The sequence below is a fragment of the Eptesicus fuscus genome, chromosome 1 (genome assembly GCF_027574615.1).
Source record: "Eptesicus fuscus isolate TK198812 chromosome 1, DD_ASM_mEF_20220401, whole genome shotgun sequence".
In the NCBI taxonomy this organism is placed as follows: Eukaryota; Metazoa; Chordata; class Mammalia; order Chiroptera; family Vespertilionidae; genus Eptesicus; species Eptesicus fuscus.
In genome coordinates this window covers 99,203,186-99,217,512 of record NC_072473.1, presented here as the reverse complement: position 1 = coordinate 99,217,512, position 14,327 = coordinate 99,203,186, and the positions used below count along the sequence as shown (strand labels likewise).

General features: G+C 36.1%; 1 pseudogene; it reads left to right on the top strand.

Annotated features, from left to right (window-relative positions):
• Positions 1-11,899: 11,899 nt before the first annotated feature.
• Positions 11,900-13,699, top strand: LOC103301845 (zinc finger BED domain-containing protein 5-like; annotated as a pseudogene).
• The last annotated feature ends 628 nt before the right edge of the window (positions 13,700-14,327 follow it).

Sequence of the window (14,327 nt, the reverse complement as noted above, 5' to 3'; positions counted from 1 at the left end):
ATGCCCCAACTCTCTAAGATCAGTCCGATTTTGTCTACTCATAAGAGTTGATTGAGGAGGAGGCTAATTTCCCCCTCATATTAGTTGTTTTAAAATCACTTCTTTAGCTTTCATTGGCGGGAAAATGAGGAGGCTCAAACTTAAGTGCATGTGGAGATCTTGACTTACATGACCTTTAATTATATATATTTTGGATAAAGGGAAAAATACATAGAAAATATCTTCTAATTAAACCTACCAATTAAATCTGAACCTCAGTAATTGCAGGAAATGGGATCATATTACCCTTATTTCTCAGGTTGACTCAAGATTAATGCCTGATTATGGATGGACTCTCTTGGTACATTTACATTCTTAAAAGGGCACTTTCCTGTTTCCTGATAGTGGATGTCTGGGACTACTTGGTCACCCTGGTCATCACACTGTTGTCTTATATTACAGTTTTAATAATTTGATCCATGTTCTATATCCCTGTTTATATATTTCTGACATTTTTCCTTTCCCACTGGCCTCACAGGGTTTATTGACAGGCCAGCAGAGGACATTTGGCTCAGGTGGACTAGAAAGACCCGAACAAGAAAGTGGCCCCAGCCTCATTTCTTGGAACAGCTTGCTGTCACCCTATCCAGCACAACAGGAGGCAGCCACATTAGAGGGTGAGACAGCAGGCCAATGATAACAAAGGCCACTTACAGCCCACAGCTTCAACTTATAGCCCACAGCCTCAATGGCCAGCACTAATAGGTCTGAAGGACAATGAACTCCATCTAATCAGACTAGAACACTTACATCCCTTAGCCTCTGCTCCTTGCGGTTTTTGTGCATAAAATTCAACCCCAAGGACAGTGGGGGCTGAGTCCCAACCTTTCCAAGTTGTGGCTCCATCCCCCCATTCCCTCTAATAAACTCCCCTCTTGCTCACTGCATCTGCCTATGCCCTTGAGCTACTCCAATCTTACATTTATTTAGGGTTATGGATTAGGGATCTTATTTGTCCTCATCCAATCCCTCCCATAGTTCAATACTGGATGCCAAATACTAGACACCCTGGGCTGTCTCTCTTGACTAGACCCCTGCTTAGACTGATGGCTAGACCATGTTGGTACTTTTGCATTCCTTACTGGGAGAGGCATACTTTTATTCTCTAGGCAGAATTAACGACAATAACGATTACCATGGCACTCTTGGTGACGTTTGGGAATTTCACGGATAAAAACAAAATCTGATAAGCTTCTAAATGAAAATTACAGGTAATTTTAAAAGTTAGTAACTCAGATTATTATAAGATATCCAATCTGCAGTGGTTAATACATATTCTCAGATTTTAGAATTTTACCCTTATGTATATTCTTCATACGTGAGGAAGGAAGAAATGCACTTTGATATGCAATGACTTGGGAAACATGGGGTTAGGGGAAGCGTTCCATATTCTTATGGTTCCATCTTAGTCTTTTAGTGAGTCTATGCTCTTGATGATGAACTTTCCATGAGTTCCTCAACTTTTCTCCCTCCTTAAGTGGGAGAGATTGGCTAGAATAGGCTGGAATTGGTTATTTTCCTTCCCCTGGAACATTAAGGCTCTGATAATACCCCAGCAAGTTGGGCTCTGTTTAACCACTTTGTTCTGAGGACAAAGCCTTTGTAAGAATAACAGAGTGCTAGTGTATTTCAAAATGGTTCCTTTCCACTTTCACCTGCCAAAAGCACAGGGCATTTTTCTCTGTTATTTACTGTGGCAACCTGGTTGAGTTCCTGGAGATAAATCTCACAATATTTTGGGAATCCCTAGGCAGATGGTGCTGTTGGCAGGACCAAGGCCAAAGGGGGCTGTATCTGAATGCACAAGGGATGGGGAAGTTTTGGGGTCTGAAGCTGAGACCACAATTGGTACCTGAGCATGTCCTTGCCTTCTCTAAATTGTCCTCCTTGATGCTGACCTTCAGCAGGGTTTCACAAGCTCCTACCTGAATCCTAAAACTCCCCAAAAACCACTTTTGGCTGTGTATGTCTGCCTAATTGTTGTTGCTATGGGGGGTTATGAGTGGGAGACGTCTTAGTCTGCCATCCTGTTCTCAAATATCTTTTAAACAAATAAAAAAAAATAAAATTGCCCACATATTTAGCATTTTCAGTGCTTTGTATTCCTTTGTATGGATCCATTTTTTCATCTGGCATGATTTTCCTCTTGTCTACAGAATACTTTCTTTCTTTTTTAAAATATATTTCATTGATTTTTTTTTTTTTACAGAGAGGAAGGGAAAGAGATAGAGAGTCAGAAACATCTATGATAGAGAAAGATCGATCAGCTACCTCCTGCACATTCCCTACCGAGTATGAGCCTGCAACCAAGGTACATGCCCTTGACCGGAATCAAACCTGGGACCCCTGAATCCGCAGGCTGACACTCTATCCACTGAGCCAAACTAGTTAGGGCTACAGAATACTTTCAATATTTTTTTTGTAGTGCTAGTCTGAAGGAAATGAATTGCCTCAGTGTTTCTTTTTCCTGAAAAAGTATATTTTGTTTTCATTTTTGGAAGATATTTTCACTGAGTAGAGAATTATAGGTTGAGAAAATTTTATGTTTTTAGTACTTTAAAATGTCACTCTAATGTATCTAGTTGGCATTAATTTGGAGGACAAGTTTGCAATCATATTTATTTTTATTGTGCTATACCTAATGCATCTTTTTCCGCTGGTGATTTTTAAGGGTTTTACCTTTATCACTGGTTTGCAACATTTTTATTCTGATGTGCTTTGCCCTGTTTTCTACATCCTCTTGTTTTGGTTTTATTGAGCTTACTTGGTAGGTCTCTGGGATTATACTTTTTATCAAATTTGGAAATATTTCAGCTTTAATTTTTCAAATCCTCTATTATTTTATTCTGGAATGTCAATTTCACATGTGTTAGGCTACTTTTTGTTGTCTCATGATGATGTGGGATTTTTTTCCATTTATTTTTCTTAACAAATATACTTTTATTGATTTCAGAGAGGAAGGGAGAGGGACAGATAGAAACATCAATGATGAGAGAGAATCATTGATCGGCTGCCTCCTGCATGCCCCACACTGGGGATCGATGACCTCCTGGTTCATAGGTCAACACTCAACCACGGAGCCACTCTGGGCAGGCTCCATTTCTTTTTCTTGATGTATTTTGTTTAGAAAAGTTTCTATTGTTATATTATCAAATTCATTAATTTTTTATTTTGCAGTGTTTCCACTGAAATCTCTCTCAGCATTGTGGAAATTCCAAAATCTTCTTCAGCTCTGAAACTCTCAGATTGTTTATGCAAGGCCAGGGTAGTGTAAGTGAGCTATAATCTTATCTTTTATCTCGTGGTGTCAGTAGACAGTATTAAAGTTGATAAATCATGAAATAATGATATAATATGTCTGCCTGTTTCCCCTGTGCCTAGAAAAATATATGATACATATTAGGTGGTTAATACTTTTGATAAATGAATGTATGAAAATAAGATTGGAGGTATAAAGGGTCAGTTAAAGTAGATGTTTTCTTTCATAAGGTCTTTCTATGATTTGTCTTTTAAAATATAACCAGATTCTTATATTATTTTATTTTATTTATTTTTGAGGGGTGGAGTGCCATAATTCCAGTGAAAGCAATGAAGTATTTTTTTTTTACTTTATTGTTTAAAGTATTACACATAGTAGTACATGTATCTCTTTTTTTCCCATTGACCTTCCCCCAGCCTCCCCTACTCCCTGTTGTATGCCCTCATCCCACCCCACCAGTGTCTTGTGTCCATTGGTTATGCTTATAAGCATGCATACAAGTCCTTCGGTTGATCTCTTTCCCCCCTCCCCAACACTCCCCAACCTTCCCACTATAATTTGACAGTCTGTTGAATGCTTTATTGCCTCTGTATCTATCTTTTTGTTCATCAGGTTATAATGTTCTTTATTTTCCATAAATGAGTGAGATCATGTGGTATTTCTCTTTCATTGCCTGGCTTATCTCACTTATCATAATGCTCTCCAGTTCCATTCATGCTGCTGCAATTGGTAAGAATTCCTTCTTTTTTATAGCAGTGTAGTATTCCATTGTGTAGATGTACCACAGTTTTCTAATCCACGCATCTGCTGATGGGCATTTAGGCTGTTTCCAAATCTTAGCTATGGTGAATTGTGCTGCTATGAACATAGGGGTGCATATATCCTTTCTGATTGGTGTTTCTACTTTCTTGGGATATATTCCTAGAAGTGGGATTACTGGGTCAAATGGGAATTCCATTTTTAGTTTTTTGAGGAAACTCCATACTGTTCTCCACAGTGGCTGCACCAGTCTGCATTCCCACCAGCAGTGCACAAGGGCTCCTTTTTCTCCGCATCCTCTCCAGCACTTGTCGTTTGTTGATTTGTTGATGATTGCCATTCATTCTGACAGGTGTGAGATGGTATCACATTGTCGTTTTGATTTGCATCTCTCAGATAATTAGTGACTTTTAGCATGTTTTTATATGTCTCTTGGCCTTCCTTCTGTCTTCTTTCAAAAAGTATCTATTTAGGTTCGTTGCCCATTTTTTGATTGGATCGTTTATCTTCCTTTTATTAAGTTGTATGTGTTCCCTGTAAATGTTGGAGATTAAACCTTTATCAGTGATAACATTTGCAAATATGTTCTCCCATACAGTGGGTTTTCTTGTTGTTTTGTTGATGGTTTCTTTTGCTGTGCAAAAGCTTTTTATTTTAGATTCTTATATTATTTTTAAATAATATAGAAAAAAATAAAATTGTTTAACTCTCAATTTCATTACAAACAAAAGATATCTGCATAATCAATTCTGCTAGAAAATTTAATTGGAATATAACACAGAATAAATCCTAAAGAAAGAGACATTCTCTTGTTTAAGCAATGTGGTTAATTACTTTAGATACTTCAACCCCTTTTGCTGCAGTAGGCGTAATCAGCAGGAAGCAAAGTACCTGAATCCCATTTTCTAAATCAGAATTATTAAATGTTGGGCCCATGAAACATTGGTGGCCCTGTGTATGTATTAACAGTTCCACAAGTGGTTTGTTGGTTTTAAAGGAAAAATAAATGAAATAAAATTTAAAAAGATTAATTTCACAGAAATTATCATTCAAATTTCAATATTATCAGATTCTTAAAGTTTTCATATGTACTGTAAGATTCCATTGAATCTCATTCTACTTGAATGTCATTAACAAAACAGTTTTGCAGTCTATAACATACACACAATAAAATAACAAATGCTAAACATATTAAAACAGTTCAATGAATTTTTACTAAGTAAACATACCCATTTATGTGGTGTCCATATTAATATACACTTTACCACCAGCATCCCATAAGCCCTTCCAACTCATTATCCCTAACAAAGAAATTGCTTGCTCATATCTACCAGCATATATTATTTTTAAGATTTAAGTAAATAGAAATGTCATTTTAATATTATTTTAAATGTTCACTATATATGCCTTTTCCTTGTAAATGATCCATCTTACCTAATAATAGACAAACATGTAAATTGACCATACCTTCGCTACACCCACAGCCAATCAGGAGTGAGTATGCAAATTAACCTGAGAAATATGGTGGGTTAATTTGCATATGCAGGCGCAGAGTGGCCAGGAAGGGCAGGACACCTGCTATGAGGAGGAGGGGGGCGGTGGAGGGAGCTACAAGAGCGGTGTTCTGGCAAGGAGCGAGGACTTGCAGGCTCCCGGGAGCTGGGAGTGAAGCCAGGGGAAAGAAGGCCTATTCTTGCACAAATATCATGCAATGGGCCGTTAGTTAAAATATATCCCCAAATCATACACACACACACAAAGGATCAATGGCTGCAAAGAGTGAACTACAATGTAAAAGTAGCAATGAAAATGGTAATATAAATAGTACGATTCAGAATAACATTGCAAACATAACTAGAAAAAAAGACTCCAGTGAGAATATATGTACGTAAATTCAAGAAAGAAAACTTGAATATGCAAATGTGATGAGTTTACTAAACCATACAAAAGGAAAATTGGAATTAGAAAGCAATGAAAAGGAATATCCGAAAAGTTAGATTTTATTCAATTGGTGTGAATTTTCACCTAGTTATAGATGCATTGTTACAAATTTAGCTAACCTGTAGCCTAAGGCTATCAATAATTATTTTTTATTATTTTCAAACAAAATACAGTGACCTCATTGGTAAAGCAACATTTTCCCAACCAGGTTTGACATAAATTTATCTAGAAGGATAAGGATAAATATGTTACTTAAATTAAATCAGACTCAAAGAATACATGAGTATCTTTCAACATCATACTCATCATGGGAATTAGGCACAATGAGATATAATTAACACTAAAGAAAGTTGTTGAAATCAGCTATAGGTGTCTCTCACGACAGAATAACTGGTATGAGAATTGCTCTCCATCAATAAATTACTAGAAAAGTGGGCAAAGTATATGAAATCATTGTTTTCAAAACTTGGGTAAAAACACAGGAGTTTGAGCTATTCTTGTAGCTTGTCTATTTAGGGTTAGGGTTAGGGTTAGAGTTTTAGGGCTAGGGTTTTAGGGTTAGGGTTTTAGGGTTAGGGTTAGAGTTAGGGTTACAACAAATAGACAAGTTGAATCCATAAATTTCTATCTGGAGGCAATTTCTAGCCTGTTACACAGAAGTGGAACCCAAGAAATACTTAGAGGCCTTGATGAATTGAGGTGACAGATATAGTTGCTCAAGGAAACTGAGGCAGATAGAATTGTGGGAAATACTAGAGAATAAGGAGCTATGCAAGAAAAAGACTGCAAAAGTATTTTGATGAATGCTAAACTGAGCATGTTTGACATGAAACTCTTTAAGGAGCCAAGCAAAAAAACAACTTCTAGGGTAATACATATAAACTGACCATATTCCAGAGCTTACAAAGCTCCCAAAGACATTTCAATTCCTACTACCTAGAGTGAAGAGACCACCTTGAAAACCCAGAATATCTAGCAGAGAATCCATAAGGGTTAACCTTGGTAGAGTAAAGTCACTCTAGACCTGTTGCAATTTTTAAGAACAGGGCTTGAAAGGATCATGTTTATCTACAAGTAACTTAATTTTCCCCAAAATAGATTTCAACACTCTTTAAAAGAAGTAAAACACCTAAACAATTAACAAAAGTTACAATGTATACCATTCAATAAAAATAGTAGACATGGTAAACAACAGGAAAATGTGAATCATAAGTTAGAGAAGAAATAAAGTCAATAAAAATTGGCTCAAAATGAACTGAGAAGATTAATTTACTCAATAAGAACTATAAAATAGCTCATTTAAATATGCTCAAAGACGTAAAGTATGAATCAGCTACCTGCAACTAGAAGAAATGCTAGATCGAATTTTCTTTTGTTTATTACTGAAATTCAATGTTACAAAAGAACATTTTAAAAAATCACTTAGTCAATGATAATTTAGTAACCCTATATTAAGACTAGAAAAGATGCACTAGGAGGATTACCCCTGAAGGGGCACCGGCTCTGTGGGTAACAGGTCATAGTTTGTTAAGAAAATGAAGTGGCATGTGAATGTTATTCTACAAACTGTGATAATCACAGAACACCATTATGACATCCTGAAGCTAAACCAGTGAAACTGATCAAATCATGGACTTTGAGTGAATTTTTTTTTGCATGCTATGTTCAGAAATGCTAAAAAAAAAAAATAATAACACTTTTTCCTTGCTCTTGAGGTAAACTATGCACATATGAGGTTCTTTTATAAGGGAAAGATGAAATAAGATCTTGCCTTCACACAAGAAGACTAATCTATTCAGTATCTTGAACAGCCTAAAGTTATGATTTATATCATGGACAAGGCATCATTACTAGTATTTGTAATACTGTGGATAACCTATCAGAATGTATTAAGTGCAAATGGCTTATAAACGGATTGCCAAGAATTTGGCTTTTTTCCAAAACCTAAAGATCTTCCTCAACTCATTGGAGAAAGAAACCGATAACATATCATTAAGCATAGTTAAAACCTACATTTAAATGCCTTAATAGAACATGTAGAATATTTTTCAGAGCCAAATGAAACCAGAGGCTAGAATTGGGATCTATTCTCTGACAAGTTCAAATATCCAACTTTCCAGCAGTTGATTGCAATGTGCTTGTCAACTTTGCATCCAATGATGCACTGATAATAGTTTTTATTGAGACATGTCTCCATAATTTCTGGGTCCTCATTCATCTTAATATCCCAATCAATCTGAAAAAGCCATGAAATATTTGCTGCCAATACTAACACCTCATAATTATGAGTTAGAATTTTCTAATTTAAATAAAGAGTAAAATCAGAAACTGATCATCTAGCTCAGTCTATCCATAAGTCAGATATAGATTTCTGGTGGAAAAGCCACATTTATAGGCTATAGAATAAAATAGTGTTATTTATTTTATAAAATGTAAATATATGTGGTCAGAATTAATGTGTTAAGTGCCCTTATACATGGTGTGCATAAAAGGAACAAGAGGAAGACAAGAATGCTTGTATGAAGACCAAGTTGAAGATTATTTTCAGTAGTTTATGAGAAACATGACAATCATTGGGATAAAAATGTTGCAAGTGGAGATTCAGTTAAATGGATGGGTATAAAAGATAGATCTTTGGGATATGATGAGGATAAAATGAAAAGAGTAATTCAAATAAGGCCCATGATTTTTATTTTTGTAAAACATTCTGTCTTTTATTGTGACTGTGAGAACAGGAAATAGAACAAGTTTCAGGTGACAGAAAGAACATTCTATTTTATTATGGTGTCTAAGAACTATGAAAACTCAATAGGGAATGTACAATAGGAAGTTGTTTATATGAGCCTGGAGTACAGAAGAGAAATTTCGATTGGACTTAAAAAATGTTAAGTCATCATAATACTTATACGATTAAAACCATTGGTTTGATGATATCATGCAGGAAGCATGTTAGTGAAGAAAGTAGAGGAAAGATCTATAAGAAATAACATGTAAAGGTAAAGTCGGGAAGGGATTTCAAGATAATATTGTGTCAAAGAAGTCAAAAGCAGAGAGTCAAGAAGGAAGGAGTGGAGAATCTACTCTCTAGAGGGTGATTGAGAAACAGCGGCATGAGGACTACAAATATCTATTGGATTTAGTGAAATATATTTCACTAGCAACCTTTGGTTGAGAAGTAGCATTGTAGCAATCAGAGTAGAATTCAGACTGGATTTGGTTGAAGAGTGAATGATAGGTGCATTGAAAGAGTACAGACAAGTTTTTAAGGGGTAAGTTTGAGCATAAGGAGAAAAGAATTAGGGCTGAATGGAGCAGTGAGATCAAGAGGAAAATTTTAAAAAAATAAAAGCAGATAAAATTAAGAATATGTAATTGTTGATGAAAACAATTTAGCAGAAAAGGAAAGGTTGAAATACAAAAACAAGAAAAAGCTGGAGAGTGTGAAAATGCAAGCACAATTTGAGTGATATAATTTAGATGGGAGGAGGCATGCCTCTTCAATTCTACCTGGAGAGAATGAAGAAAAAGTGGATATGGGTGTAAGTATGCTTGTAGAAGGTGAATTCATCTGCTCAGATATATATGGGATGGATTTGTGATAATGGATGTTTCAGGAAATTGGGAAGGATTTGAGTTCATTGTAAAGAAATGGGATTGAGATGATTAGAGAAATCTTAGTAGGCTTGTACCTAGTGTGAGAGCCCTGGTTGAGGCTAGTAACCACTAATTTTAGAATGTTACCATCAGCCAAGTTTTGTTTCTTTTTAATGTTTTATGGCAAGGTCAGAAGTAAAATTTAAGCTTATCCAAGATATTGTCAGATTTTTGTGATGAAAGGGAGATTAGAAGCATAGTTGAAATTATAGACCATATAAACTATATAAGGTAAGGATTATGCTAATAGAAAGAAAGTTGAGGGATTACTAAGAATTTGAAGTATAATTTCAAAGAAAATTAGTGAAAAGAATAAATGAATAAGTAAGCTGAAGATTATGGTAAAAAAAAAACTGTAATGAGTTGAAGATATAATATTTCTGAGTGATGGTCCTAGTGTGTGATTGTACAAGTTGGCTGAAGTAGACTGTAGAAGTAATACATTGAATGTCATAAAATTGAGAAACCAGGTTATAAGACAACTAATCTACACTGACATGAAAGTTACATAGTATGATAGCAAGGCTTGAGATAAATAGATGGCCTGTGAACCAGGTGTCCTTGCCTTGAATGAGTAAGTGGAGGGGGAAGACTTTTGGATACAGTAACAAGAAGTAGGAGAACATGGCCTAGCCAGAGGGCATGAGTCTCAAAAAAGCAGGACTTTTAAAAATAATATAAGCTGGAGTAATAATGTTCTGAAAGCAGTAAGGCTGAATTAGTAGGACATTGATCGGAATTCTAAATCTGAATGGGGGGCGTTGTGGAAGAATGAGCATCTTCCACTTGAGAGGAAAGACAATGTGCTTATAGCAGAACTAGATTTACACAGAGACAGAAATTTATGTTTAGTGAGTAGAGTGCTTGAATTGATTACATTAGAATGTTGCATATTTAGGCCCACATCCACTGTGTCCCCACCCTAGGCCTTCACCACCCTATTGTCTGTGTCCATGGTTATTCATATATGCATACAAGTTGATCTGTTTAGTGAGTAGAGTGTTTGAATTGATTGCATTAGAATGAAGCATATTTAAGTCACGGCAATATTTAATTTGTGACTTTAATAGTGGAAGGTTAAGGACATTTTTTTTTTTGTAGAACAGCAAGGTTAAGAAAGTGAAAAGCTGGTTGTTGGGTAGGTTCCAGATAGGAAGGAGACCTTTTCCAGAATGAAGGAAAAAGTTTGGAATAGACAGGAGTGAACCAAGTCAGTAGATAACAGTGACAAGATGGGAGAAAATTAGCTATATAGATGGATGTATATATCAAAGGAGCAAGGGTATTATTATGGAAAGAGTAAAGGTCTGGTTATAGTAATAGGAACAAGGATAGTACTACTAATAATTTGATCTCCCTTCTCTGAAAGAGGTGTGAAAAAGCCTTAACTTGAAAAGAGATATATGTCATTTGCAAAGGACATATAGATTTAAAGCAGAATTCCTTACAACTTACACCATACACAAAAATAAACTCAAAATGGCTAAAGGACTTAAATATAAGATGGAAAACCATAAAAATATTAGAGCAGCGGTTCTCAACCTGTGAGTTGCGACCCCTTTGGGGGTCGAACGACCCTTTCACAGGGGTCACCTAAGACAATCGGAAAACACATATTTCTGATGGTCTTAGGAACCGAGACACTGCTCCTCTATCCGTTTCCAGGTTGGTCTGCCCACATGCAGATATGCCCACATACGAGTACCTGGCGTGATGACATCATCGCGCCAACCCCATCACATACCCCCGTACAAATACAGGTGTATGTGACAGGGTTGGCACCATAATGTACTTATGCGGACCAGTCACACATGTGTAGAGAGCAGCTACTGTGTAGAGAGCAGCTACTGTGTAGAAAGCAGCTGCTGTGTTGAAAGCAGCTACTCTGTTAAAAGCAGCTACTGTGTTGAAAGCAGCAGTATTGGAGGTAAAACGACACTTCATGAATTATAATTACTGGGTAAATGTAAAATCATGTACTGTAAAATCATCAACTACTGCAAAAAAAGATATCTGTACCATGGGAACTTAATCTGGATGCTGATTGGTCTTTTTATATTCAGCTGTGGTTGATGTGAATACTGCCCGCTTGTGATACTAACAGGTATGTAAAAGAAACAACACAGAGAATGATAAATCATAGCAAACTTTAAAGAAATGTATTGACTGAACTATGCCATGTATCATCTTTTGTATTATTAAAGCTATTGTTATATATTATTTTCATTAGCAAACCATCCCATGACAATGGATTGTGTAGAAAGTACGTTAACAAAAGAAAATATAGTGAGGATTTTTTTACAGTATGGTTTTACCTCAATAATTACAACAGGAATTGAGAAACCGCAATGTGTTATTTGTTGTGAAGTTCTATCAGCCGAATCTATGAAGCCGAACAAACTAAAACGCCATTTTGATAGCAAGCATCTGAGTTTTGCCAGCAAAGATACCAACTATTTTAGAAGCAAAGCTGATGGACTCAAGAAAGCCAGACTTGACACTGGTGGCAAGTACCACAAACAAAACATAGCAGCCGTTGAAGCTTCATATTTGGTGGCATTTAGAATTGCCAGAGCTGTGAAACTTCACACCATTGCTGAGGATTTACTGTTGCCAGCAGCCAAAGACATTATTCTAGTTATTATCGGAGACGAATTTGTTACGAAATTGAGTGCAATTTCCTTATCTAACAACACTGTCCGCAGAAGAATAGATGACATGTCTGCTGATATTCTTGATCAGGTAATCCAGGAAATTATATCTGCTCCACTTCCAATATTTAGTATCCAGCTTGATGAATCTACAGACGTTGCAAACTGTTCACAGTTACTGGTTTACGTGAGGTATATTAATGATGGCGACTTTAAAGATGAGTTTCTTTTTTGCAAACCTCTTGAAATGACAACTACTGCATTTATGTATTTGACACAGTTGGTTCATTTCTGAAAGAGCATAAGATCTCTTGGGAAAAGGTTTGTGGTGTTTGCATATATGGTGTTTCAGTTATGCTAAGATGTTGATCTGGATTTCAACGTTTGGTACTGAATGAGTCACCAAAAGTCATCGGAACTCACTGTATGATTCATCGGCAAATATTAGCAATGAAGATGCTGCCACAAGAGTTACAAGAAGTAATGAAAAGCGTCATAAGTTCTGTCAATTTTGTAAAGGCAAGCACTTTAAACAGTCGACTGTTTTCGCAACTGTGCAACAAGTTGAATGCGCCGAACAATGCTCTGCTATTTCACACTGAAGTGAGATGGTTGTCGAGAGGAAAAGTTTTAAAACGTGTTTTTGAGTTTTGTGATGAACTCAAAACGTTTTTTAATCAGAAAGCAAGACCGCAGTTCAAAGTACTTTTCAGCAATAAAAGTGAACTGCAGAAAATAGCTTACTTGGTTGCCATCTTTGCCATCTTGAATGAGTTAAATTTATCACTGCAAGGACCAAATGCAACATGCCTCAACTTGTCTGAAAAGATCTGATCATTGCAAATGAAACTTCAGCTTTGGAAAAAAAAAAGGATGAAAATAAAATTTACATGTTGCCTACCTTATCTGCTTTCTTTAAGGAACATGACATTAAATCAGACAAAAGGATTACGATGATAATTTCTGTGAAAGAACACTTGCAAATGCTTGCAGACAAAATTTCATAGCACTTTCCAAATCTACCTGACACCCGATTTGCACTTGCCAGAAGCCCATTCACAGTCAAGGTTGAAGATGTTCCTGAGACAGCACAAGAGGTGTTATTGAACTTATTAAAAGTGATGCAATGAGAACTGATTTCTCTACAATGCCAGTTACAAAATTCTGGATCAAGTGTTTGCAGTCATATCCTGTTCTGTCTGAGACTGTGTTGCGCCTTCTTCTTCCATTTCCAACAACATATCTTTGTGAAACAGGGTTTTCCCGCTTGTTGGTTATTGAGTCTAAATACAGAAGTAGACTTGTTGTGGAAGATGATCTTCGTTGTGCTCTTGCAAAGACTGCCCCGAGAATTTCTGATCTGGTGAGAAAGAAGCAATCTCAACCTTCGCACTGACGTTGGCTTTTTACGCATATTGTCACAAAATGTAGCAATGTAGTTTACTGTTGCTATATTAAGACTGTTTCTCATGCTACACCATGCTTTAAGACAAAATTTCATTTATTTGTAATTAGAAATAAATATTTCACAATATATAATTACATATTGTTTTTGTGATTAATCACTATGCTTTAATTATGTTCAATTTGTAACAATGAAAATACATGCTGCATATCAGATACTTACATTATGATTCATAACAGTAGCAAAATTACAGTTATGAAGTAGCAGTGAAAATAATTTTATGGGCGGGGGTCACCACAACATGAGGAACTGTATTAAAGGGTCACGGCATTAGGAGGGTTGAGAACCACTGTATTAGAGGAATCCACAGGCAGCAAAATCTCGGACATATGCCGAAGCAATTTCTTCACTGATACTGCTCCTAAGGCAATGGAAACTAAGGAGAAAATAAACAAATGGAACTACATCAAAATAAAAAGCTTTTGCATAGCAAAAGAAACCATCAACAAAACAACAAGAAAGTTGTTTTGTTCTCCACTGCATCGGAGAACATATTTGCCAATGTTTTCTCCGATAAGGGTTTAATCTCCAACATTTACAGGGAACTCATACAACTTAA